This window comes from Nannospalax galili, unplaced genomic scaffold (genome assembly GCF_000622305.1).
Source record: "Nannospalax galili isolate Female #2095 unplaced genomic scaffold, S.galili_v1.0 scaffold221, whole genome shotgun sequence".
Taxonomy (NCBI): Eukaryota; Metazoa; Chordata; class Mammalia; order Rodentia; family Spalacidae; genus Nannospalax; species Nannospalax galili.
This window is the reverse complement of record NW_008344592.1, coordinates 1,101,359-1,126,873: the sequence shown is the minus strand read 5'-3', so window position 1 is coordinate 1,126,873 and position 25,515 is coordinate 1,101,359. Positions and strand designations below refer to the sequence as shown.

General features: G+C 48.8%; 1 protein-coding gene across 4 annotated transcripts in view; it reads right to left on the bottom strand.

Moving 5' to 3' along the window:
- Dlgap4 (DLG associated protein 4) overlaps nucleotides 1–25,515 on the bottom strand; it is a 197,692-nt gene that overhangs the window by 150,053 nt on the left and 22,124 nt on the right. The window lies entirely within an intron of this gene.

Genomic DNA, 25,515 nt, shown 5'->3' with positions numbered 1-25,515 from the left:
GTTCTCCATAGCCACTGCACAACGCGGGTGCATTTATACACATGCAGGCATAACACTCATACATAAAAAATAAAAAATAAATTTAAAAAATGGAAATGCCCACTGAATGAAAGGCAAATGAAAAAAAGATTACCTTGCTGTCTCCACCCCGATCTGGTCCACCTGCTCACCTCTCCATGAAACCCTTCTGCACACTGCAGAGTCCATTCTTGCACATAACAGCCATATACCCTACCCAAAAACACAGCTGCCCTTCACACAGATGGCAAGCCTCTCCTGAAAACCCTGGCCTCAGATAGGAGTGAGTAGTGTTGTCCATAGGTCCCATAGCTCTTCCAAGTTCCTGCTCCAACATCCATGAGTGCTGTCCATACATCTGGCTGACATCCAGAGCCCTGTGAGGCAGGGTGGGGCTGTGAAGATACCCACCCAGGCAGGGCTTAAGAGGAAAGGTTAGGGGCAAAGGAACCATGTATGTTGGCATCATGCCTGGAATGTCCTCTCAAGCTCCCCTGCTGACTGCCTGCTTCCACTGGGCACCAGCACTGTAAACCCCATTAGAAGGAGCCCCATTCCTTCACCATGCCTCCCATAATCAACTCACCCTTGCCCACTGTGGGATTCATTTAATCAGAATAGGCTTCAAGGTTAGTGTATGACTCAGTTTCTAGAGCAGGGGGGGTGGGGTGGGTGGGAGAGGTCTGGAGCTGGTGGGCGGGAGTTGAGGTCAGAGTGGGGTTGATGTCTGGAACTCCTTGAACTATGCTAGGGAAAGCAAGCAGGGAAACAAAGGGGCTTGTGTACAATATAGCACTGCAGATGAGCCACCTCCTCTGCGTAGATCAGCAGCTCCTCAGCCCACTCCACACACCAGGCACAGCCTGTTTCTCCTGCATGCATCACTCGTGGGGCTCCACTCCCCCATCCGCAGTGCCATCTGCCAATCTCAGCTGTGACCATCCTCCTCCTCTGCATGGCCCCCATGGGATCCCATAGCCTGCAGGAGGCCTTCCCATGGCTCTGCTTGGGGTCAAGGTGCTAGTGCCAAACTACTGATGCCTGCGTGTTGAGGCCTGTGCTGTGATACCTCATCAACCCACCAGCCCTGTGGCTGAAGCAGCTCTTCCCAACCCCTCCCAAGCAGCCATCCTGGTCTCAGACCCCAACCAACATGCACACACCCAGAGAATTCCAATACACAATAAATTCCAAGGCAATTCCTCTGGCCAGGCAGGTGGGGAGCAAGTGTCTATAGAATTTAAAGTCTAACAGATTGGGAGGACCCGGAGAAAGGCCCTATAGTGGGTTACTGCATGATTCTGCTACCCACTGATAGCTATTCACACACTTTCCAAGTGGCCAATAAAAGGTGACACTAACTACTGCTGACACAGGATGCATACTCCCAATAGGCTCAGGCCTGTCCTGTCTGAGTCAGTCACATAACAGTCCTGTGATGTAGTTCCCATCTTCTCCCTTTTCATAGACAAGCAGCCAAGTCTCATGGCTGGAGTGGCAGGGCTGGATCCGAACCTAGGCCGGCTAAGCTCACATCTACCCACTGTAGGAAGTACTGCAGCCATGAACCCCAGTCCAGGCCTCCGTGTCTGTCCATGGTGGGGTGGATGTAACAATACAAACCCCACACATTCAGTGAAATTACAGCACACACAGGGAGGGAAGGGAGGTTATTTTTTCATAAATGGGTTTCAGGGAAGCTAGTGCAGGGTGAAGGATGGTCATTTTGCCTCAGCATTCCCATCTACATAAGAGAGCAGTAAGGCCAGTTGATGCCTAAGGAGCCTTGTTTCAGGGACATCCCAAGAGTCTAACTTTCCCTTCCTTGGGCCTTGATTTTTCCATTTGCAACGAGCTGGGGGGCGGGGCACAGAGTCAATCCCATCAGGCCCAGCACTGGGACTTCCCAAGGCCACGTCAGCCTGGGCTTCCTGGATCTGGGTCTTTGGAGTGCAGCCCTCCACTGTTTCCATGGTGATGCCAAGGCCTAGGAGGGGAGTGACTATGCCTGGGCCTGGAGGTAGCATGCTGGCTGCTCCTTTCCCAGGAGATTGGAGCATCCAGTGGACTCTCTTCCAGGGCAAACTAGTCCTTTAGCTTTGGGGACTCTCTCAGAGTCTGCTGCTTCCATAGGACAAGGAGAATAAGGTGGAAGCCTGTGTTCTGGAAAGGACAAGCTAAAGCCCAGTTCCTGCCAGTCGGCCAGCTGCTGTCCATGGTCCATGGTGCTGAAAATACACTGGGCTCCCAAGACCAGCCAGGCTAGCAAACACTTATAACAGCAGGCTCTCTCTCTCTTCTCTTTCTCCCTCCCTCTCCCTCCCTCCCTCCCTCCCTCCCTCTCTCTCTTTTCTTTTTCCCTCCCTTCCCCCCGTATTTCTGCCTAAGAGACACAGGGAGGCATGACCAGCTGTGAGAGCTCAGGCTGGCTCTTTTGTCAGTGTCTCACTTCCCTCAAAATAGGAACGCAGAGGCCATGCTGGATGAGAGGCCCAAAGAGTGTCAGCTATCATGAACATGACAGACGTGCTACCTTGGGAAGTTGCTGGCTCTTGTGCCTCCCAATGGTTTGCCTGTTCTTCCTCCTCACAGTCCTGTGAAATAAGTATGAACATGGCTGTAGAGGTTCACAGAGGTGAAGTCAGCTGTCAAGATCACACAGCTAGTAGAGTGGAGAGCAGAGTTCAGACCAGTTAACTTTCAAAACCATGAGATCATCCCCCCCTCCACTGTCAACTGTCCAGGTTGGGGAGTAGAGGCCAGAAAGAACACGACTTACAGTTCATCCAGAAAGCCCAGGGTTCTGCCTCTCAGTATAGACCTCTTCAAGGTGCTCCAAGCCAGGTTCCCCCAGGGAACATGAGCAAAACTTTCTTCACCCGCATTGCTGGAGCCACAGGCCAGCAGCAACCTTCATGACACTCTCTCTGCCCTGCTGGAAGGTCCTCTATCAAAGGAGAAACATGAAGTGGCCCAGAGAGAGTACATGTCAGTTGTGTTCACAGGCTGGCAACTACACAGGGTTTGCCAGTGCCCTCGCCGCCAGGCATCTGAGAGGCAGCACCAGGGTAGTGCTGCTGAGCCCCTCTGGCTCTGGCCTGGATTCCCAATAAGAAGGCCCCAGCATGTACCCAGCCTGATCCTGTCCCCAATTTCCTGCTGAGTGGAGTGTGTGTTCGCATACATATATACATGGATGTAGTTCAAATCCACTGGACAGGGAGGGACCCCTGGTAGCCTGGAACATCCAATTTTCACCTTGAGGAAGTGCAGCTCAAAGTCCAGCAGGAATGGGGGTCAGAGAGCTTTTAAAAAGGGATAGAATCTAGAAATGTCTCCTTCCCAGCTGAGTGGCTGTGATGGAGTCAGGAAGTTTCTCGTGTGGTGTCACCACCACAAACAGGACTCCTGGGCCCTGGGTGGGGAACACAGGAGTGTAGGATGGACCCATTCAAATCAGTCTCAGCCCAGAGAAGGGTCAACAGCTTCGATGAAGATGTTGGAGCTAGATTCCAGCTCCAGGGTTGGGTTCTCTACCATTCTGCACGGAGGCCACAGCTGTCACACATACACATACCTGCAGACTCTTTCCAGACTCCATTTCTCCAGGTGTCCCTCTAATTCATTCTCACGTGGGGGCCAGAAGGGCCTGTGTGAACTGGAGAGCAACCCCATCTCTCACCAAATTTTCCTTATGCACTAGGCCTAAACTTCTGGCTGAGGCCCAGGAAGCTCTTCAAGGCCCTTTACCATCTCTTCCTAGCACCATATCCCTGGCACTTCCTCTGCACCCTGTACCACTGCCCCCCCCTTCCTTCCTGTAACAGGCCAGGCTCCACCCTCATTGGTGTGCCACAGGCTCACTCTCCCCAGCAGTCATACAACTGGCTCCTCCTCCCTCGGTTTCACATGTGTCACCTCAGCTGAGAGACCTTCCTTAGCCACCTGGCACCAACCAGCACCACAAAGTAGTTCTGGCTCTGGGTCTCTGCAGCCAGTCAGAGGAGGACATGCCTGTTGGCAGTTGGGACAGATGTGTGTGCCTGTCAGGCTGCATTTGAAGTCATGAGTCCCTCTGCTATATGTTCCTGGGTATGCTCCCCTGAGCCTTGGCTTTCCCAATAGGACTGTGGGGCAGAGGAGACAGTCTAAGTTCCTCCCTTCCAGTTTGTTGCCTCCATTCAGGCTCCACCCAGCACTGACCCACTTTTGGAGCGTCTCTGAGCTCAGACAGCTGCTCCCCATGGGCCCTAATCCCATAGATCACAGCTGATTCCACTGGGGGGGGGGGGCGACTGCTGGCGCCCATGCGCTCTGTGGCCATTAATCAACATCAGTGAGGCCGAGGATGTCACAGGGCCTTTGGCAGCTGCTGTGCCTGGCCTTCAAGGCTTAAACTGCTGGGTTGAGACCCAGTGATGTGCCTTGTCTGGACAGATCCCTAGGCAGACACTCTTACCTGTCCACCCCATCTACCCATCTCCCCTCAGTTCAGTGTAAAAAATGTCCCTGTGGAGACTCCCCACAGCCTCACGCAGTGCATGGAGAGTCACCCTGTACTCCACTCTACCAGAGAGGAATCTAAGACACAGAGGACCGACTCACTCAAAATAAAGCAAGAATGTGGGGGGCTCCTGGCTTGAAAGCTTCAGACCTTTGCCCCCTCACTGGAGAGAACCTGATCCAGAAAGACGATATGGATGCTGCTGACCCCAGAATCACTCTCCTGGCTACTTTGCCTGTGTTCTCTCTAACCTGCTCCCTAGACCTGAGGGGTGCATTCCCCAGCCAAGGGCTCTTAGAAAAACAACTCTCTGGCCCTGATTCCCTGACATAACTGCCCACCTCTTCTTGTCCTTCAATCTGCTAAAAGAAACAAGATCAAATGAGGTGTATGAGCCTGCACCACCAGGCAGAGGAAAACAGAGGTCACTGTGGTGCCCACTGGGTGCTAAGGACGGATGTACCAGAAGCTTTGGAAAATGCTGGAAGGACAGGCTAGCTCTTCCTCTATGCTCTGGGAGAAGCCTGTCTTCCCATCTCTGCCAACCCAGTATTTACTAAGCATCCACTATAAGCACTGGAGTAGAGGGACTGACCTGAGTGCGGGGCCTGGGGCTGACTGTTTCAGATCAAACCATGTCCTCCTGCAGCGGGGAGTGTGATCTTTGAGTTCTGGAGCCTCCCAGCACTTTGCCCTCATCTCTAACCTGTAAATAAAGGGAACCATGCCACTCTCAAAGAGTGACTATGGGGTCAAAGTCCTGTATAAGTGCCTGGCACACAGCATGTACTTAACAAGGACCAGGTGTTACTGTGGTTGCTTTAACATGCCAAGCTCTTTTCTGGGGGTCAGGTAGGACCACCAGCAAAACACATGGCATGTTGTGGGGGGAGGGTAGAGCTGGTAAAGGGATCATTTAATAAGTGTCCCAAGGGCCTGGGGCAGAGAAGACCACAGGCCACAGAGGATCCTGAAAGGCACACTTGAGCTGAGAATCTTCGAGGATAAGAACAGGCAGTTGGTTCTGGGTAGAGGGGGTAGCTGGGCAAAGGCCCCAAAATAGGGTATGGCTTGGTATCTAAGGATCTAGACAGAGACCTGCAGTCAGGGAGCAGTAAGCTGGGCTTCGGTTTCCTTCTCTGTACCAGGTAATAGACGTCCCCCCACTCTTCTTGGAGCCAGTGCTGGAGCTCCCTATGTACTGGGGAGGGGGCACTAAAGAGGTGGAAGATGCTCAGGTAGACCTGGTCCAACCTGCTCGCGTGTGACCTTGACAAGCATCCCCTTCCCCTTCACCCCCTGGGACTGACTCAAAGCTACCAGTGGAGCCTGACTCACCACTTCAGTGACAGGTACTTATGCCACCCCCTCCACATTCCTTATAGTACCTGTAACAGAACTCTTGGGCTTACACCCAAACCCCCAAACCCCCTTACCAGCAACCTCCAGACAGCCCCCAATGAAACAGGCCTCCAAGAAGGACTCCACTGGAGGCTAGAGGAGGCCCCTTCTGGGAAGCAGCCCTTCTCCTCTCATGCTGAGCCCTGCCCCCAGTGACTCACAATGTCTGATGAGGCCATTTTTTGGATGACCAAGGTACAACCAGGCCAGCAGTGAGCCCAGGCCAAGGTTGGTTGTATCCAAATATACCAGTGATGATGGTGTACATAGGGAGCCTCTGGTGGCTTCCTCCCTGAGTTACCCTACTCCCACCACTTTGTACCTTGGAGGGTGAATCACCAAAGCCCAGCTACACATGCAAGCACACAGCCTCTGCTGTCTGGGAGCAGCCATGTGAGGGGAATCACAAGATGCAACTGGGCAGCCCAGCCCCAGCCCTCCAGTGTATGTGGGTGCTCCAGGGCCACCCCTCTTCTGTCCTGACCTCATTTCAAGAATAGGTACAATTTTCTGGGGCAGGGGTGGAAAGTCAGAGGGAGGAGTTGACACTGGAGATGGGGATCACACTCTACTCTGACTTGAGGCTCTATTTCCAGGAGAATGTTGGGATCTAGTGCTCCCTGTGTGGATGGGAGGGTAAGGCCAAGTTTATTAGCATATTCATGATGAGTAGTCAATCATGAATATGCTAACTGGATACCTCTGGCTATTCCAGGTTCCCCTCCTTCCCAGCTCAGGCCCTCAACTGGCACCCTTTAACTGGCTCCCTTTCTCCCTGTCATCCTCTCCTCAGCCTGGAATCCACATTCTCCAGGGATGTGGCTCTCTGGGACATTCCTTCATCTGCCATTCAATCTGACACCTTTGCCAGGGCTGTGGACCCCTCACAGAAGCAATCCCTGGTCTCTACCTCTCCACAGACATGTTCCTGCAGTTCCTGCAGGTGTCCCCAACCAGAGTTGATGTCCATCACACCCTACCTACTACCTTCCCTAACCCAGTGGTCAGATACAGCATATCAAAATGCACACCTCACACCCTGCAGAGCTCCCAATACCCTTGGGATAGTCTGTACAGCCTCCTGTGGCTGCTGAGTCCTTGCCCTTTCAGCTGAATCCCATGCCCCCAGATTTGCCTGGCTCTGGGCATATTTGCCACACACTGGCTGCTCCCTGCACCTCTGTGCCTTTGCCATACTATCTCCCTACTGGCAATGGACTTCCCTCTTCTTCAGCTGTCACTCTCTTCAGAGTTTAGCTTAAATGACGACACTGCCTGAGGATGACCTCTCAGCCCCTGCCTAAGTGTGAGGGAGTCCCTTCATTGTACTGCCTGGTTGCACTTAACTAGTTTTGTGGGGCATTTGATGGCTACCCACCTGGACTGGAGATCTCTAAGGGCAGAGGCCAGACCTTGTACACAGGGCCTTGTACACAGGTGATGCTCAACAGATGTTTACTAAATGAATGACTGGTGACTTTTTACTATCGTTCTAGCAGTCTCAAGATGGTCCTCCCTACCATCCCATTACTCGTGGCTGGGTCCCTGCCAGTACCCAGATCTCGGCAGACAATGCTTCCCACACAGGTTCAGCTCACACTCAGCTTAAGGAGCTTCCTTCCATACCCTTGCCTTCCCAGCTTCCTGGGCAGCCAGGGACCCTGAGGTTAGGGGGACATAAACTGCTGATCCACACACCTGAGGGTCACCCAGACCTCAGAGCCCATTCTTCCCCTTCCTTCCCCTCTCGAGGCCTCAGCCTCCTCCAAGCCCCATTCCCTCTTAGCATAATGGTGAAAATAAAGATGGGGGAGGGCCTACTGGCTGGAATCCATTGAAAGGAGTTGCAGCCTCCCCCAAATCCTAGCCCGGTAGCAGGTAACAACCAGCCAGGCATTTTTTCACTGAGAGGGGCGGCAAGGGCCCAGGGTACCTCCCAGGGATACAAGCTAAGCATGGGCCTAAAAGGTCTTGGGAGGGGACAGGTATGGCAGCACATGCCTTTGGTTGGGGCACTGGGGAGGCAGAGGTAGGTGGATCTGTTCCAGGCCAACTAGGCCTGTATAGTGAGGCCCTGTCTCAAAAAACCAAACCAAACCAAACGTCTTGGGAAGTGTCCTAGTTTGTTTCTCCATTGCTGTGACAAAACACTCTGACCAATACCAACTTGAGGAGGAAAGGGTTTATTCAGCTTACATCTCCCAGGTCACAGTTTGTCAGGGAGCCCAAGGTAGAAACTCAGGGCAGGAACCTGGAGTCAGGAGCTGGAACACAGGCCATGGAGGATCACTGCTTACTGACTTGCTCCCCTGGCCCCTGCTCAGCCTGCTTTCTTATGCAACACAGGCCCACCTGCCCAGGAGTGGCAGCACCCACAGTGGGCCGAGCCTTCCCACATCACTCAACAGTCACGATGTCCCATGGACATGACCACAGGCCAGTCCAATGAAGGCAATTCCCCAATTGAGGGTCCCTCAACCCAGGTCTGCCAAGTTGACACTAAAGCTATCCAGCACAATTGACCCCTATCACTATTAAACTATAACCTTTACAATTCTTGTCCCCAAGATATGATGTTAACATTAATATCACAACATAGGACAGTACAACCTTAAAGCCCCACAGTCCTTAAAAAATCCAAACACTTAAAAGTCCATAGTCTCTTTTAAAAGTCTCAACTGTGGGTGGGCTTCTGTAAAATCCAAAACACGTACTGTCTTATTTCAAAGGGAAGAATGGGGCATACCTAAGCAAAACCAAAGTCCAGCAAAGTTGCTCAAGTCTGGACATCTGGGATTCACTCACGATCTTCTGGGCTCCAAAGGGTTCTGGCAGCTCTACTCCTCTGACTCTGCCATCCACAGCACACACAGGTTGTCTCACAGACCCAGGCCAGCTCCATTCCACACCTACTGCTGTCGTTGGTGGTTGTCCCATGGTCCCGGCATCTCCAAAAAGCTGGGGCTACACCTTCACCAATGGCCTCTTCTTGCCTCTTGGGGTGCAAAGCCTCAGATTCTCTCCATGATCCCTTCAATCCTGGGGTCTTCACTGCAACTGAAGCTGCACTTTCACCTATGGCCTTTCCTGGCCTCTCAGAGTGCCAAGCCTAAGCTGCTCTCTATGACCCCTTCACGCTTTCAACACCAGAACCATGCAGGAGACTCTTACACATTACCAAGTCCTGCTTCCAGCTTGAAATAGAGGTGCGGGTCCCCTCTGTGTGCTGACCCTGAGGAAATACCTCCCAGAAGACTTCACCACAGTGATGCTGGTATCTTGTTACTTACAGCTGATTTTTCATCCCCAGCTAACCAGCATCTATTGTCCCAGTAAAGCAAACGTTTTGCTTCAGGTTCTGGTCTCTTCTTAATCACAGCTGATTCTTCAGCCCCAGCCGACCAGAACCTACAGAGTCTCAATTCAAAGTATCACACAAACAGCCCTGATAGACTCTGCTTCACTTTGAAGCTTGACAAGCCAGGCCTCCATTATTCACAACTCTTTCAGCATAACTGTTCCAAGCTCCACAGCAGGAAACTCTGAGCACTCAATGGCTTTTCCAGCCCAAAGCTCCAAGTGCTTCCACAATACTCCTAAAACCACAAAGGTCAGATCTGCCTCATGAATGCTCCACTCTTTGAGACCAATTTCTTTTTGGGGAGTGGGGAGGAAAGGGTTTATTCAGCTTACATTTCCTGGGTCACAGTTCATCAGGGAGCCCAAGGTAGGAACTCAGGGCAGGAACCTGGAGACAGGAGCTGGAACACAGGCCATAAAAGAACTCTGCTTACTGGCTTGCTCCTCTGGCCCCTGCTCAGCCCACTTTCTTATGTAACACAGGCCTACCTGCCCAGGGGTGGCACCACCCACAGTGGGCTGGGCCCTCCCACATCACTCATCAAGAAGCTGCCCCTCAGACAGGGCCACAGGCCAGTCCAATGGAGGCAATTCCCCAATTGAGGCTCCCTCAACCCAGGTGTGTCAAGTTGACACTGAAGCTATCCAGCACAGGAAGGAAGCTCCCCAGAAGCTATACCAAGTCCTGAGGACCCCATCACCTGGAAAGCCAGAGGGCTATGACCTTCTGCCCTCTAGGCTGCTGCCACCTTGGCACCTAATAGACCCCTCTCTCTCTACCTGGGCCTTCCTTCCCTCCTCTTCAGCCTCGTAGGCACCTGCCCCAACAGTGCCTGCCCTATATCACTCCCCTCCCGCCCTGCACCATTGCACTGGGGCAGTCATGACATGTGAAGGACTCTGCTGGGAACCTCTGTAAGTTCTACCTCTGCCTCGGGGCTGGATCCAGTCATGCTTCCAGACGGCTTGTGAGTCAGGCTGGGGGTTCAAACTGGGCTTTGCCCCTTGAACAAGTAACACACTGCTGAGTGTCACCTTTTAGTTTGTGAAATGGCTTTGGTGTCCTCATTTAGCATCGGGAAAGCACTGCATTGTACCTCATTCACTCTCCCAATTCTCCCAGTTCCCCAGACTGAAGCCTCCTTTTTAAAAAGTATGTGTGCATGCATATACATGTGTGTGCGCATGTTTGTGTGTGTGCGTGTGTGTGTGTGTGTGTGTGTGTGCGTGCGCGTGCAGACTGGAGGACAATCTCAGTTGTCATCCTCAGGAACACTGTCCTTTGAGATATCTCATTGGCCTGGATCTCACAAATTAGGCTGGACTGACTGGCCAGAAAGCCCCAAGGATCTTCCTGTTTCCATTTTCCTAGCGGTGGGATTACAGGTGCACACCATCACGCTCAGCATTTTTACATGGATGCTGGGGATCACACTCAGGTCCTTGTGCTTATAAGGCACTTTACCAATTAAGCCATCCTGCCAGTTCCTTTTCCTCTTTTTACTCCCAAGTTCAAAAGCTCCCAACAGCTGAGCTGTCAGGAGGAGGCAGAAATGTGGCACATGGAGGAGGGGCAGAGGCAGACACTGGGTGCAAGTGTGGGAGTCCATGCAAGATTACTATGCTCTGGGGGCTCCAGGAAGAAGGAGCGTCTCTGCAACAAGCAAGAAGGAAGTTGGTTCAAGGCCCACTTTGTCGGGACACAGAGTCATGGTGAACTCAGGGCACATCCAAGAAACAATGGGAGCCAGATTAACAGGACAGGCTGGTGGTGAGGCCTCCCTTGGAACACAATGGGACCCCCCTCATTCCCCTGCCTCAGGGACAAAAGGACCACATTTTACCCCAGCCCCATCCAACACCAGGAGTCACTTGTCCGAAGACACCAGCATGGTAACCCCCATTCTATACAATGGAGCTTAAGATGTGAGCAAAGCATGTGTAGGTGACATTTCAACTCAAGCCTGATTGAGGTGAGGAAGGATCCCTGTAGGTCTGAAGGACATGAGGCCAAAGCAGAGGGAAGAACAAGTGCAAATGTCCTGGGGGAGGAAGAGCCTGGGATGGACTGTTAACAATTATCAGTTGGGTGACTTTGGGGGCCAGAAATGTCTCCATTAGCAGTCACTGGGCCTGGAAAGATGTCAGAGGATTATGAGGATGGAGATGGAAGGAGGCAGTAGAAGTACCTGGAAGCTTGGGCGGCACACACCAGGTGTTCTATAAATACAGAGGAGACTCAGGATTTGTAAGACTGTAAAGGGGCCTATTCCCTGGAGGAAGAGAATAGCCCTGGCTACAGGGCAGGAGGGGCTCTTCCAAACAAGAACCTTGCAAAGGGGTTTCCACCTTTTCTTCTGCATCCCTTCCAACCTCACTTGTCAGAGCCTGCAGACCCTAAGTCTCTGCCCTAGCCCAGAGCAAGCCAATCACTCAAAGTGAAGCTCAGGGGCCACTGTGGGATATGCAGACTTACTCTGGCAACCCAGGTCCTGAGAGCTGTCAGGGACAGCTTCTCAGAGGAGGTATCTCCAACCTGGACCTGGGAGGCTCTCCAGATCAGGGCACAATGTACAAAGGCGGGGTGGGGGTGTGTGTGTATGTGTGTCAAGGGTCATTAAGTGCTCTGGGCTAGAAGAGAGAGGGGGGAAGAGGAGGCAGCCAAGTCAGTAGTACAGCAGCTAACATTTATAGAGCACTTCTGACAGGCTGGGCACAACATCTGCTGGGTGCTCAGCCTGGGCCAGATACTTGAGCCATCTTTTTATTCTTAATGGCCTTACAGGCAGGAGCAAACATGGCAGCTGTAAAGCCACCTTCCCAGGTCCTGCAGCCAGTGAGTAGGAGAGACAAGACTGGAGCCTAGCTGTGTCCTCCAATCTCTCAACCCCAGGGTTATGGCTTCCGCAAGACAGGGCACCCAGATGTCAGCTAAGGGTTCAGAGCAGGAAACAAATATATGAAGTGTTCTGGAAAGATCTGGTTACCCAGAGGGAAGGGCAGAGGCCCGACAGGGCTGTTGCCACCGGTCTTCATGGCAAGGCCCCCCTGCCTCAGTCTCCCTTCGGAAGGGGCCTTATACCTCAGCTCAGAAGCCTCCAACTCTGTCAGGGAGGCAAAGCTTTGGCAAGGCTTCCTCCCACCCACCCCAGGGGCCCAGGCAGCAGCTCGAACCTGCAGCTTTAATTAAAAGGCCTTTTCAAACCATTAACAGCAATAATAATAAAATTCCAAACAGGACTCATAAAGCAGCAGACTGTGGGGAGAATTAACACGGGCACCTGGTGTTTTGCCACCCCCGGGGGGCAATTAGCTCCAAGGGAGGCACGATTTTCACCTCCAGTAGACCTGTCAGTCCCAGACACAGTGGAGCGACAGCCAGGAGCTGAAGGAAGGAACCACCCAGTGTCCCCATTCTGGTACCCCAGGATGCTCTGGGTGCTGTTTAGCAGGTGGACACTGGCTACAGAATCTCCAGTCCTCAGCCCATCTTAGTAATCAGCAACACCTCCCCCCAAAGCTCAGTGGACCTGATTCTGAGAGAGGTCACCTTTACCACCCCTAAAGATAGCTCCACTTTCCTGGGGGGGTCTCTCCCCTAGGAATCTTGAAAACTGCTCTCTTGCTATATCCTCAGGAGGTTTTCCACAATAACTCAAGAACTCACCAGTGAGCTCAGAATCTCCAATATAACTCCTTATTATCCTCTCTCCTTTGTTTCCTGAGTGAGCCCAGCCCCACCCACCTCAGGGCCTTTGCACAGAAAAGTACAAAAAAAGACCTGTGGCCCACTTGTCCATTGTTCAGCCTCAATAATACACTCTCCCCACTGGGCTTGGTGGCACACACCTTTAGTCCCAGCACTCGGGGGGCAGAGGCAGGCAGGATCTCTGTGAGTTCGAGGCAAGCCTGGTCTACAAAGTGAGTTCCAGGCCAGCTGGGGCTACAGGGGACCCTATCTCAATAAAGACTAAAAATAATAAATAAATAAATAAATTAATTAATTAATTAATAAACAAATCACTCTCCCAAAGGCTCTGAGAACTCCCTGCCCCCACTCTCAAGCCTCAACTGTTTTTTCCCATTGTAGTATTTTTGTCAGTCTTGTCTGCCCACCCTTAGCCCCTCATAGGAGCCTCTGAGGCTTGGGCTAGGCCTGGCTTATTTACAGCTGTGGCCCCAGTGCCTAGCATCCTGGGTCTGCTGTTGCTGACACCCACAAAGGCACGTCCCATGATCTTTCCATACTGTGGCAACTGTAGAAAACAGCCCCCAGGATTCCATAGCTACATTTTCACCTGTTTGGCAAACTTCTTTCCATCCCTGTTCAGTCTTGAGCTGAATATATAGCGTACTAACCCATAGGGGACCCACCCTTAAGGGACCCACCTCCCAGGCCAGCAGGAGAGACCCAAGCAGAAACTGTAGTGTGATGTCCAGAAGAGTGCAGCAATGTAGGGGACATAACACAGTCACATAGGCACCAAATCCTACCTCAACACTCATTTATCATGACTGTGGAGGGACCCCACCTCTCTGAACCTCCATTTCCTCATGAGCAGTGGGCCACCACAGAGAGAGAGACAGAGAGAGAGAGAGAGAGAGAGAGAGAGAGAGAGAGAGAGAGAGAGCGCCTAGGGAAGAACAGGGTCAAGAATCAAGTACACAGTGAGGGGGTGGAGGTTGCCAGTAAGGGACAAGGGACCAAGAAGAGTATCACTTTCCAGAGAAGGAGACAACACAGGACCACGCCTAGAAGAATCCACAATCCACACGAGGCACAAAGGAGCAGGCTGGAGAGCGGAGAAGTTAGTGTGGGTGTGGTGGCTGGAAATGGGTGCAAAATGTGAGCACTCTACTCACTGCCTCAGCCCCAGAGTACTATTGTTTAGGGTTCTAAACATCACCTTTAGCTAGGAATGTGGCTCAGCAGTAGAGTGCTTGCCTAGCATGTGTCAGGCTCCATCAAGGCCCTTTATTAACTTCTTGGGATGAAAAGTTCCAATTATGCACAAGGCAGGTGCTGCACTTACAAAGTCTATTTCGAGTCAGATGAGTATTGATGCCCAGGTAACCCAGTGTCCATGCCCCAGATCCCCATCCTCCTCATCCTCCATGCTCCCCAAAGTGGGACCAGATGGCCTTGGAATGGGACAAGGCCAGACTTAGAGCCCTCACATCTTCCCCAACAAACCAGGCAGGACAAATGCTCAGTCCTCACAGCTGGAAGTAGCATCCCTCTTTTACTAATGGGGGAGGGGGGGTCTTTTTCTAGCCAGACTACATTTCCTGCCTCAGAGAGGGTGAGAATTTGCTCTTGGAAGGAAGAAGTGCCAGTCTGGAGCTCTCTTTGAAGCCCCATGAATATACATGGTGCCAGGCAGACAGCTTTGAGATGCTAACAAGCTGCCTTACCTGGGGAAATTGGGGTCACCAGCTTTGGGGGTCCTGGATAGGGTAGACAGGAGGCACTAGAGAGATGGTAGACCCTGGTGGCTCAGCTCTGATCCCAAGACACCTTTTCCCTCCCAGTCTTGACTTCTTCATTTGATGGGATGGGGACATTCCCCTCTGGGACTGCCAGGAATAGGATACAACCGAAGCATCACTCAACAGGTCCCAGGATACAAAGCAGGCACTCGCACGCTACAGCATATCTTGCAGAACCTCGGGGCCAGAAGGCTGGGCTTGGCAACCCATTCCAGTCTGCTCTGCCTGGCATGTCCCTGTGCACTTCTGTTTGCCCATGTACAGAATAAGAGGAATTCTTTTATGGACTGTGCAGAGTTGTGACAATAAAAAACAGCCCTTGATGCAGCTGAGTCCTGGGTGAGCCAGACCTGGGATGTAGTTCAGTGGTAGTGCCCCTGCCTAGCACACACAAGGCCCAGGGTCTACCCTGAACATCTCTAGAAAGAGAAAAGAAAGTGGGAGCTGAGTGTGTGGGTTGCAGGTGAAAGGAGAGGTAGGTTGGAGAGGGGCTGGGCTGCAGCTGTTCAGGGGAGTCCACCTGTTTTGTGAAGGGTGTGGTTCAAAGGCCGGGAAGGACTCCCTGGAGAAATCAATGTCTCATCAAACCAGCCTGATTTCAACACCTGCTGGGATGACGGGGTCAGCCCCTTGCAGACACCCTGTCCAGGTAAAAAGCCTCAGGAAAGAAAATGTGATGAGCTCACTACCTGAGGTCTCCATAGAAGTCTGCCTCTGCCTGTAGTGCTGTGGGGTGGGTTCCCTGCCCCTTCATTTGCTAGGCCAGCTGCCTGCTGTCTTTCTTAGCATGTCAGGCAACCAGAGCCTTTGCATTCACTGTTCTTCTTGAACTCCAGCTCCACTCTTGACCCACAAGAACTTCACATACCTTCTAGGTAGATTCCTCTCACCCTCCTGCCCTCTTCCTCAGCATTTATCCTGAGAGGATATCCTGTGTGTGTATGTACATGTTTGTGTGATGTACATACATGTCTGTGTAGGTATGTGTGGTGTATGTACATGTTTATATATGTATGTGCTATGTGGGTATGTGGTGTATGCATGTTTGTGTGTACACCTATTTGTGTGGGTAGCTGTGGTATAAGTACATGTCTATGTGACTGTGTGCACGCAGAGTCCAGAGGCTGTCATTGGGTGTCTTCCTCAGTCACTGTTCATCTTAGTCTTTGAGACATGGTCTCTCACTGAACCTGGAGCTCACTGATGTGGCTATGCTGGCTGGCCAATGAGCTCCAGGAATCTGTCTTTCTCCATTCCTCAAGCACTGCAGTTATAAGGGCCCTGGCTTTTTATGTGGGTGCTGGGGATTGAACTCAGGTCCTCTCGCTTGCATGGTAGGCACTTTACCTGCTGAGCTATTTCTCCAACCCAAGTATTTTATTTTCATTATTTCCTTTGTTGAGCTTCCTGAGGACAGGGACCACATCTGACCCTGCAGCACCCAGTAGGTGTTCAGTGAGCATCTATGTAATACCTGCGAGTGAATACAGGAGCGGAAGTCAAGGCTTCTGTCTCTGCAGTCATCTTCAGCTGCTGCCAGGGAAACCCCCTTTCCTGGGCCCTCTCCCCAGGGACAGGCAGGCAGGGGGTCAGTAGCCTGAGTACCCCTGCCTGGCTCCTGATGCAGCCCAGACTGTAGGTCTAATTGCTACAGCTTTGGAGCAAAGTGACTTAATGAGGCACATTAATGTTGCCATGTTGGCCCCTGTCCCTCCCTGGCCTTCAGGGCCGGAAGAAAGGAGACTGGGGCTGCATAGGAGGGGCTTCGAGGAGGCCAGGGTACCATGGTCTCTTTCACTCTTCTGCTGGACCCTGACACCATGGGTTAGTCACAAGAAGTAGGAAAGAGACATCGACAGCCTGCAGGCCTGGCTGTCTTCACTATGCTCTCTCCTGCTTTTCTCACCTCATAAGGGAGGGCGGGGCCTGGTTCTGACCTGCTCTCACTCCAACTTGGATTAGTATCAAGGGGGCCCAATGATGGGTGAAGACGGGAACATAATATAACAACAGTGGCAATAGCTAATGTTGCCGTCTATGAAGAAAACAACTTGAGTCCCCAAGGCCACCACCCCATGAGAGAGGTCTACTATATGGCCATTTTCCATGTAAGGAACACAGGCAGTGACTTGAGTCTCACAGTGGAAGAGCAGCTCTGACTCCTAAAGCCACACATCCCAGGTGTCCCCATTCAGATTGTGAATGGCTATGCTGGGTGGGGGTGGCACTGTCTCCTTGCCCCTTGCCAGGCCTGATGCCCCCACCACTATGGTTGGAGCCTGACAGGAAGCCTCCTGGGGCCTGGTCCTTTAGGCTCCTGACCCCCTCAAAATCTTAAGTTCTGGAGGAGATGCAAAGACTTTAATTGTCATCGATTTTGGTTTCTATGTTTTTTTGAAGCTGCATCTTGTCATAGCCCTAGCTGACCTGAAACAACCTCTGCTGAGGTTGACTGGAAACTTACTTTGTAGCCTAGGCTGGCCTTGAACTCATGTTGATCTCCAGAGCACAGCCTCCTGAGTGCTGGGATTACAGATATGAGCCACCATGCTTGGCTTTCATCATTTTTTGCCTCATTACAAAAACAATAGATACTCACAGTAGAAAACTGCAAGAAAACAGAAGGGTACTTGGAAAACAAAATTATTCTCCCAGGGGCGAGCACTTTTGATATTATAGAACACATCCTTCCAGCCTTTTTATTTTTGATCTAAGGTCATCATGAAGACTTCTGTGTTGGCAGTTTGCTGAGTGCCTAGCCTTTGTTGAGGTTCCTATACACAGCATCACATTTAACCCTCACTACAACCAGATGGCATATATTAAAATCCCTAGTTTAAAGACACAAAATAGATTCCGAGAGAGAAAGGAACCAGTCCAGGGTTACCTCACCTGTCAAAGGCCGAGGACTCAGTCAAGTCTGAGCTCAAAACTCTTTGTCCCCAATAATAGAAATGGTTTCCTGGGCTGGTGTGATGGTTTGAATGAAAATGTCCCCTATAGGCTCCAAATATTTAGACATTTTGTTTTGGGAGGTCTTATAAGGTATGGCCATGCTGGAGGAAACACGTCACTGGGGGTGTGCTTAGAGAGTTCTTAAGGCTTGCCAAGATCTCAAGTCACTCTCTTTGCTTCCTGTGAGATGTGAGCTTGAAGATGTGAGTGCTCTTCTTTCTGCTCCTGCCCCAGGCACCTCCTGCCACTATGCCTCCCTGCCAGGACGGACTAATTCCCCTGGAACCATAAGCTCAAATAAACTCTTCCTTCTGTAAGTTGCTTTGGTCAGTGTTTCTATCACAGCAACAGAAGAGTAACAGCTGGCAAGATCACTTAGTGAGTAAAAGTGCTTGCTGCCAAGTCTGCCCTCTTGTATTTAATTCTCAGGTCCCACACAGTAGAAGAGGAGAGCCCATTCCCAAAAGCTGTCCTCTGATGTCTACATGTGCACCACAGTACATGTATCCCCACACACATACACATACTCAGTAAAGAAATAAAATAAAAATAAAAAATAGATAAATAAAAATTTTAAAAAGTGTTTTCTCATGGGGGCTAGAGAGATGGCTCAGCAGTTATGAGCACTTGGTGCTCTTACAGAGGACCAGGTTTAGGTCCCGGCACCCATATCAAGTGGTTCACAACTGTCTATATCTCCAGGTCCAAGGATCCAACACCTCTTCTGGACTCCTCAGAAAGCAGGCATGCGTGTGGTGCACATAAATACTTGCAGGCACTCACATGTACACATAAAATAAAAATAAAAAATTAAATCTTTTAAAAAAAAATGTTTCCTTTTAAGTTCCTGGAGCTGGAAGTGCCAGCCTAAATCAATGTAGAAGTGTAAACTTTGAGATTTTGTTTATTTTTTATGCGTATGAGTGTTCTGTCTGCATGTCTATAAGTACACCATGTGTACAAACCCTAGGAGGCCAGAAGAGGGCAACTGTATCCCCTAGACTTGGAGTTACCGACGGTTGTTAGCTGCCACATGGGTGCTGGGAACCAAATCCAGGTCTTCTGCAAAACAGTCAGTGCTCTTAGCTGCTGAGCCATCTCTCTAGCCCCAGATATTTTATTTTAGGTTGGAGAAGGTTTAATTCATGCCCCTGTCATAGGGTCATGCAGGCCTATTGTCCCATATTCCTGAGCATGCTGGTCTTTGCACTTTAAAAAACTTGCTAGTTTTGCATGTTGACAAGATCATAGTTGCTGCTTCTAAGGGTATTTCCTTCATTCCATTGTTTTTCACTTCGGTGTGAATCTGTGACCCAGTATGTCAGGGTCTGGTGTTCTGCCAGCTGGAAGCCCTGTGTCTCAGGACAGGAGGTACCTAGAAGAAGCTGACTGACCAAGTTAGATGACCCACCTAGCCACCTGACACCTTTGCCACAGTGCCTCTGTGTACTGACTTAGAAACAAGTCATGGCTGCACAAAGAATGCCCTGCAATGCAGGTGTCCTGTAGCCTGCCTGATGGATGGAGAAACTGAGTCAGAAGGGGACTTTGCCAAGCTTTTGACCTTAGCACTTCTACTCTAGCCCTGAGCCACATTTTATCCATGTGTAAAACTGTAAGTTATTTTGCTGGATAGCTTTAGTTGTTCACTTGACATACCTGGGTAGAAGGAGCTTTAATTGGGAAATTACCTTCATGGGACTGGCCTATGGCCACATCTGTGGGGTACTGTCTTGGATTTTTGAGTGACATGGGAGGGCCCAGGGTGCCACCTCTGGGAAGGTTGTTCTGTATTGTATAAGCAGGATGAGCAGGGGCCAGGGGGGCAACTTAATAAGCAGCGTTCCTCAATGCCCTGTGCTTCAGCTCCTGCCTCCAGGTTCCTGCCCTGAGCTCCCTCAGTGATAAACTGTGACCCTCCTCAAGTTGGTATTGGTCAAGGAGAGTGTTTTGTCACAGCAATTGAAGGCAGACTAGAACAGTTAAAAACCTTTAAATTCAAGAAATTTCAAATTCATACAATAAATAGGAAGAAAACCCTATTAAGATCCATCATAATTTACTTGTTCAAAATCAGTGACCAAGAGAAAACCTGAAAGTAGCCAGAAAAAGAAGATGTGCTATGCAGTGGGAAACAAAGATAATTACAGCATATTTCTTGTCAAAAATGATGTAAGCAAGAAGGCCATGGAATGACATCTTGAAAGTACTAAAAGAAAAAGAAATCTGCCAATTTAAAACTCTGTGACAAGTGACTTTTCTAGACAGAAATGGAAATGCCCATCACCAACAGTCCCACAGCAAAGAAACAATGAAATCTTTCAGACAAAAGGATTATGAAAATATGAATCGATAAAAATAATGAAAAGTACTGGACATGGCAAGTATGTGGATAACTATTTAGTATTTTCCTTCTCATTATTGATGCCTCTTTAAAAGATGAGTGATCATTTGGATAAAAATAATAGCAATAGCCAGGCATTGTGGCTGATGCCTGTAATCCCAGCACTCAGGGGCTAAAACAGCAGGAGATACTGTTCCAGGCCAGTCTAGGTTACATCAAAAGACACTGTCTCCAAAATAACTCAAATTATAGTAGGTAATGGCAATAACAACCACAGTAATAATACAGTGTGATTACAATATATGTGAAAGTAAAATGCACACTAAAACAGCGCAGGATCAGGAGAGAATGGAAGCACGTTGTTCAACATTCTCATGAGATGTGATGACACTGCTTGAAGAAAGACTGTAGGGTCGAAAATGTATGCTAAAAATTGTACAGCAACCACTAAAATAAAGTATCTAACCATATAGAATAGAACAATAAAAACATTTAATTCTAAGAAAGGTGCCAGGCGTGGTGGCGCAGGCCTGTAATCCCAGCACTTGGGAGGCAGAGGCAGGCAGATCTCTGTGAGTTCAAGGCCAGCCTGGTCTATATAGTGAGTTCCAGGACAGCTGGACAGCTGGGGCTACAGGGAGACCCTGTCTCAAAAAAAACCAAAAAAAATAAAATAAAATAAGATTCAACTATATGCTGCTTGGTGAGGGGTGTGGAAAGATGGCTCAGGAGTTAAAAGCACTTCCTACTCTTCCAAAGGACCCAGATTCAGTTCCAAGCACCCACATGGCAGCTGAAAATCACCTGTTAATTCCAGTTCCAGGAGACCTGACTCCCTTTTCTAGTCTGTGCAGACATTACACACCCATGGTACACACACAGGCAAAACACTCATACACATAAAATATAAATAAGCCAGGTGTGATGGTGCACATTTTTAATTCCAGCACTTGGAATTAAAGCAGAGGCAGGTGGATCTCTGTGAGATCAAGGCCACCCTGGTCTACATGGCGAGTTCCAGGCCAACCCAGTCTCAAAAAGACACATACGCACACACACACAGAGAGACAGAGAATGGAGAATGTCATATGTATGTATATATATGAATAAATAATTCTTAAAAGTGAAATTAAGTTAGATGTCGTGGCACACAGCTTTAGTCCAGAACTCAGAAGGCAGAGGCAGACTAGATTCTGTGAGCTTGAGGCCAGCCTGGTCTATAAAGTGAGTTTTAGACCAGCCAGGGCTACATAGTGAGACCCTGTCTCAAAAAAACTAAAAACAAACAAACAAACAAGGGAGCTGGGGACATGGCTCAACAATAAGAGCACTGGCTGCTCTCACAGAGGACCCAGACGCAGTTCCCAGCATCCACATCGCAGCTCGCAATCATTCACAACTGCAGTTCCAGGGAATGACACCCTCTTCTTGCCTCTGCAGGCACTGTATGTACGTGGTGCACTTACAAACATGCAGGGAAAACACACGTAAAATAAATATAAATAAATCAAAAAAGAAATGTATGGTGGCTAGGTATGGTGAAACACCTTATTATAATCCCAGAACTTAGGAAGCTGAAGTAGGAGAATCAAGGGTTCAATGCTAGCCTGGACTATGTAGTGAGACTGTCTCAAGAAAAAAATACATTTCAAATGTAAGAACAAGCAGGGCTAAAGAGATGGCTTAGTGGGGAAAGCCTCAGCAAACTTGAGTTCAATCCTTGGGACTTACATGGTGGAAGAGAAGAGAACCGACTTGTGTGGGTTGTGTTCTGACCTACACACAGGTGCCATGATACACACATACACACACGCATGCACGCAAATAAAATGTAAAAAAAAAAAAAGAAGTTTGAAAAAGGTTTATTAAAAAAAAAACACAACCAAGTTAAAAAGATCAAAAAGCATAAATCATATTAACACTCATTTGAAGAAAACCAGCGGGCTACATTAACATTAGAAAAGGTGCATTTCTGGGGTAAAGAAAGTTACTTCATAAGGAAAAACAGGTCACTTCATTAAGAATAACCTTAAATATTTATGCATTTAGAAAGGACACTTCAAAATTCTCGATTCGCTGGGTGTGGTGGCGCACGCCTGTAGTCCCAGCACTTGGGAGGCAGAGGCAGGCGGATCTCTGTGAGTTCCAGGACAGCTGGGGCTACAGGGAGACCCTGTCTCAAAAAGACAAAAAACAAAACAAAACAAAAAAACAACTCGACTCAATAAAAGTACGTAGACCAGGCTGGCCTTGAATTCACAGAGATCCACCTGCCTCTGCCTCCCAAGTGCTGGGATCAAAGGTGTGTGCCACCATGCCTGGCTCAATAAAAGTATTTTAAAAATAAATATAATCTTTAAATAAAATGTAAAAGCCTTCAAATACACAAAGCCAAAAGTGACTGGGATCCTGAAACGATGGCTCCGTGGGTAAGAGTACTTGCTATTCAAGCATGAGGATCTGAGTTCAGATCCCACACATGAAAGTAGGCATGCCCACAAGGCTGCCTGAACCAGCAGTGGGGGGCAGAGACAGGAACTAGAGTTACAAGTGGCCTGGCAGCTCCAGGTTCAGTGAGAAACCTTGTCTCAAGAGAATTCAGTGATACAGCAGGATGCCCAATGTCCTCCTCTGGCCTCCCAGCACATACACAGGCATGTACACCTAAACAGATACGCACATATGTCACACATATCCTTCCCCAACAGGGAGTGACTGAAATGCAAGGAGAAAGAGACAAATCCCAATTAGGGTCAGAAATTTCTATACTTCTTTTGCACTAATTAATAATTATCAGAAAATAAGGTCACAGAAGATCTGAACAATGCTATCAACCACCTTGGCCTAACTGACATTATTAGAACATTCTGTCCAACTGTACAGTCCATATTCTTTCCATGGAATATTTACAAGAATAGGCCATATTCTGGGCTATTAAACAAGCCTCAATACATTTTAAAAGATTCAAGTCACACAAAATATATCATATGATCACAACGGAATTAAATTAACAGAAAGATCCCTGGGCAATCTTCAAATATTTGCAAAGAAAAGACCACACTTCTAAATTACTCCATGGGCCAAACACGACATCAAAAGGGAAATGAGAAAGTAGTCTGAACTGGGTAAAATGAAAACAGAACATATCAAAATTTGTGGATGGAGGCTAGAGAGATGGCTCAGAGATGGGCATCAACTCCAAACACCCACATTAGGTAGCTAACAACTGTTTGTAACTCTAGTTCCAGGAATCCAACACCTCTTCTGGCCCCTGTGGGCACCCACATACACATATTCACACACAGGCATGCACACACATATACACATAATTTAAAAATAATTTTTCTGTGCGTGAAATATCTAAGGGGAAGTGTCATAGCACAAAATGCCTATATGAGAAAAACATAAAGGCTTAAAATCAGTGACTCGAGCTGTCATACTAAAATATTAGAGAAAGAACAAATTAAACTAAGTAAAAGAAAGGAAATAACAAATTTTAGAATAGAAATCAATGAAAGAGAAAATATAAAAGCAATAAAGATCAGTGGCATCAAAAGATGGTTCTTCTAAATGATCAATAAAATTCATTAAGAGATAGCCTGGCTGATGAGAAAAATTTGAAATGAGGAAGAGAAAGAGATGAAACAGAGATCACCAATACCAGGGATGAGGCAGGTGGCATCCTACAGGTGCTAAAGATGCTAAATGGAGAATAAAGCTGTAGGCTTGCTGCAGCGCACCGGCGATCAAGTCTGTGGATCTGTCCTAAGGACGATCGATGGAACAAGACTGAGAGTCTAGGAAACACAACAAAGCTCACATTTATGGTGAATTAATTTTCCAAAGACAGTGCCAACGCCATTCAATGGGGACGGAAGTTTTTTCAACAAATGATGCTGGCACAATTTATTATGTACGTGTATAGCAATGAACCTGGACCCCACTTCATACCATGTCCAAAAAATTACTCAGAAAACCCCACCCTTCCTTCCTTAATTGCTTTTGTCAAGTATTTTGTCACAGCAAGAAAAAGTAATAACTATATATGATATGTAAATTATCTTTTGTTAGGAATTTTTGTTTTTCAGATAGGGTCTTGCTATGTAGCTCTGGTTGATTTGGAACTCACTATGTGGGCCAGGCTGGCCTCAAATATAGACTGAGTTATATACCGCCATGCCCAGCCAGTATAAATCCTCACTCAGTAAAGGGTTATTTTAGAAATGATAATAAGGGGGCCGCAAGATGACTCAGTAGGTAAAGGTGCTTGCAGCAGAGCCTGATGACCTGAGTTCAACCCTTGGAACCCACACAGTGGAAGGAGAGAGCCAACTCCCAAAAGCTCTCCACTGACCTCCACATGCATACACACACACACACACACACACACACACACACACACACACACACACACACAGATAAAACGTAATAAAACTTTTAAGATAACAAGGGCTGGGAAGATGGCTCAGTGGGTAAAAACACTCGCTATGCAAGCTTGACAAACTGAGTTCTGAACCTTACAACCCACGTAAAAGTCAGACGCGATACTCCAAGTGCCTGTAATCCCAGCACCCCTGCAGGAAATGGGGAGGAAGAGCCTCCAGAATCTTCCTGGCCAGTTACCTTACAGAGCTGCGAAGAGATCTTCTTCAAACCAGGTGGAAATGCGAGGACCAACACCCTAAAATTGTCCTCTGACCTCCACATGAGTGTGTGAGCCTGCACCCACACACACTCACATCACACACACCAAGAATGACAACAAAGGAATATTCTGAATGCTTATACTCAAACATTTTACAACAGGTTGAAATGGATAAATTTCTTCAAAGATACAAACTACCAAAGTCCATGTAAAATGACAAGCTAAATAGTCCTGTATTTGTTAGGGAAACTATATCTGTGGGTAAAAAACTTTGCCTACAGCTCCATAATAGGCTCTGGTGTTACGGTGTCATCTAGAGTAACAATCATGTCTATTTCAAAAGGCTAGAAAGAGTCTGGAATGCTTTACTATAGAATGCAAGGTATTTGAGGAGACAGAAGTGCTTTACCCTGACTTAAAACAGAGCAGTGTAGAGGTGTATTGAAACATCCATACATATACACAATTTTATGGGTCAATTAAAAAATTACTTTTTTTTTGAGACAGGGGTTCACTGTGTAGTCCTGGTTGACCTGGAATTTGCTATGTAGACCAGATTAGCCTCAAACTCATGGAGATCTGCCTGCTTCTGCCTCCCAAGTGCTGGGATTAAAGGCATGCACCACCATATCTGGCCCAATTAAAATGTTTTAATTAAAAATGAATTAAGCCAGACATGGTGGCGCATGCCTTTAATCCCAGAACTCGGGAGGCAGAGTCAGGAGGATCTCTGTGAGTTCAAGGCCAATCTGGTCTACATAGTGAGTTCCAGGCCAGCTGGGGCTACTGGGAGACTCT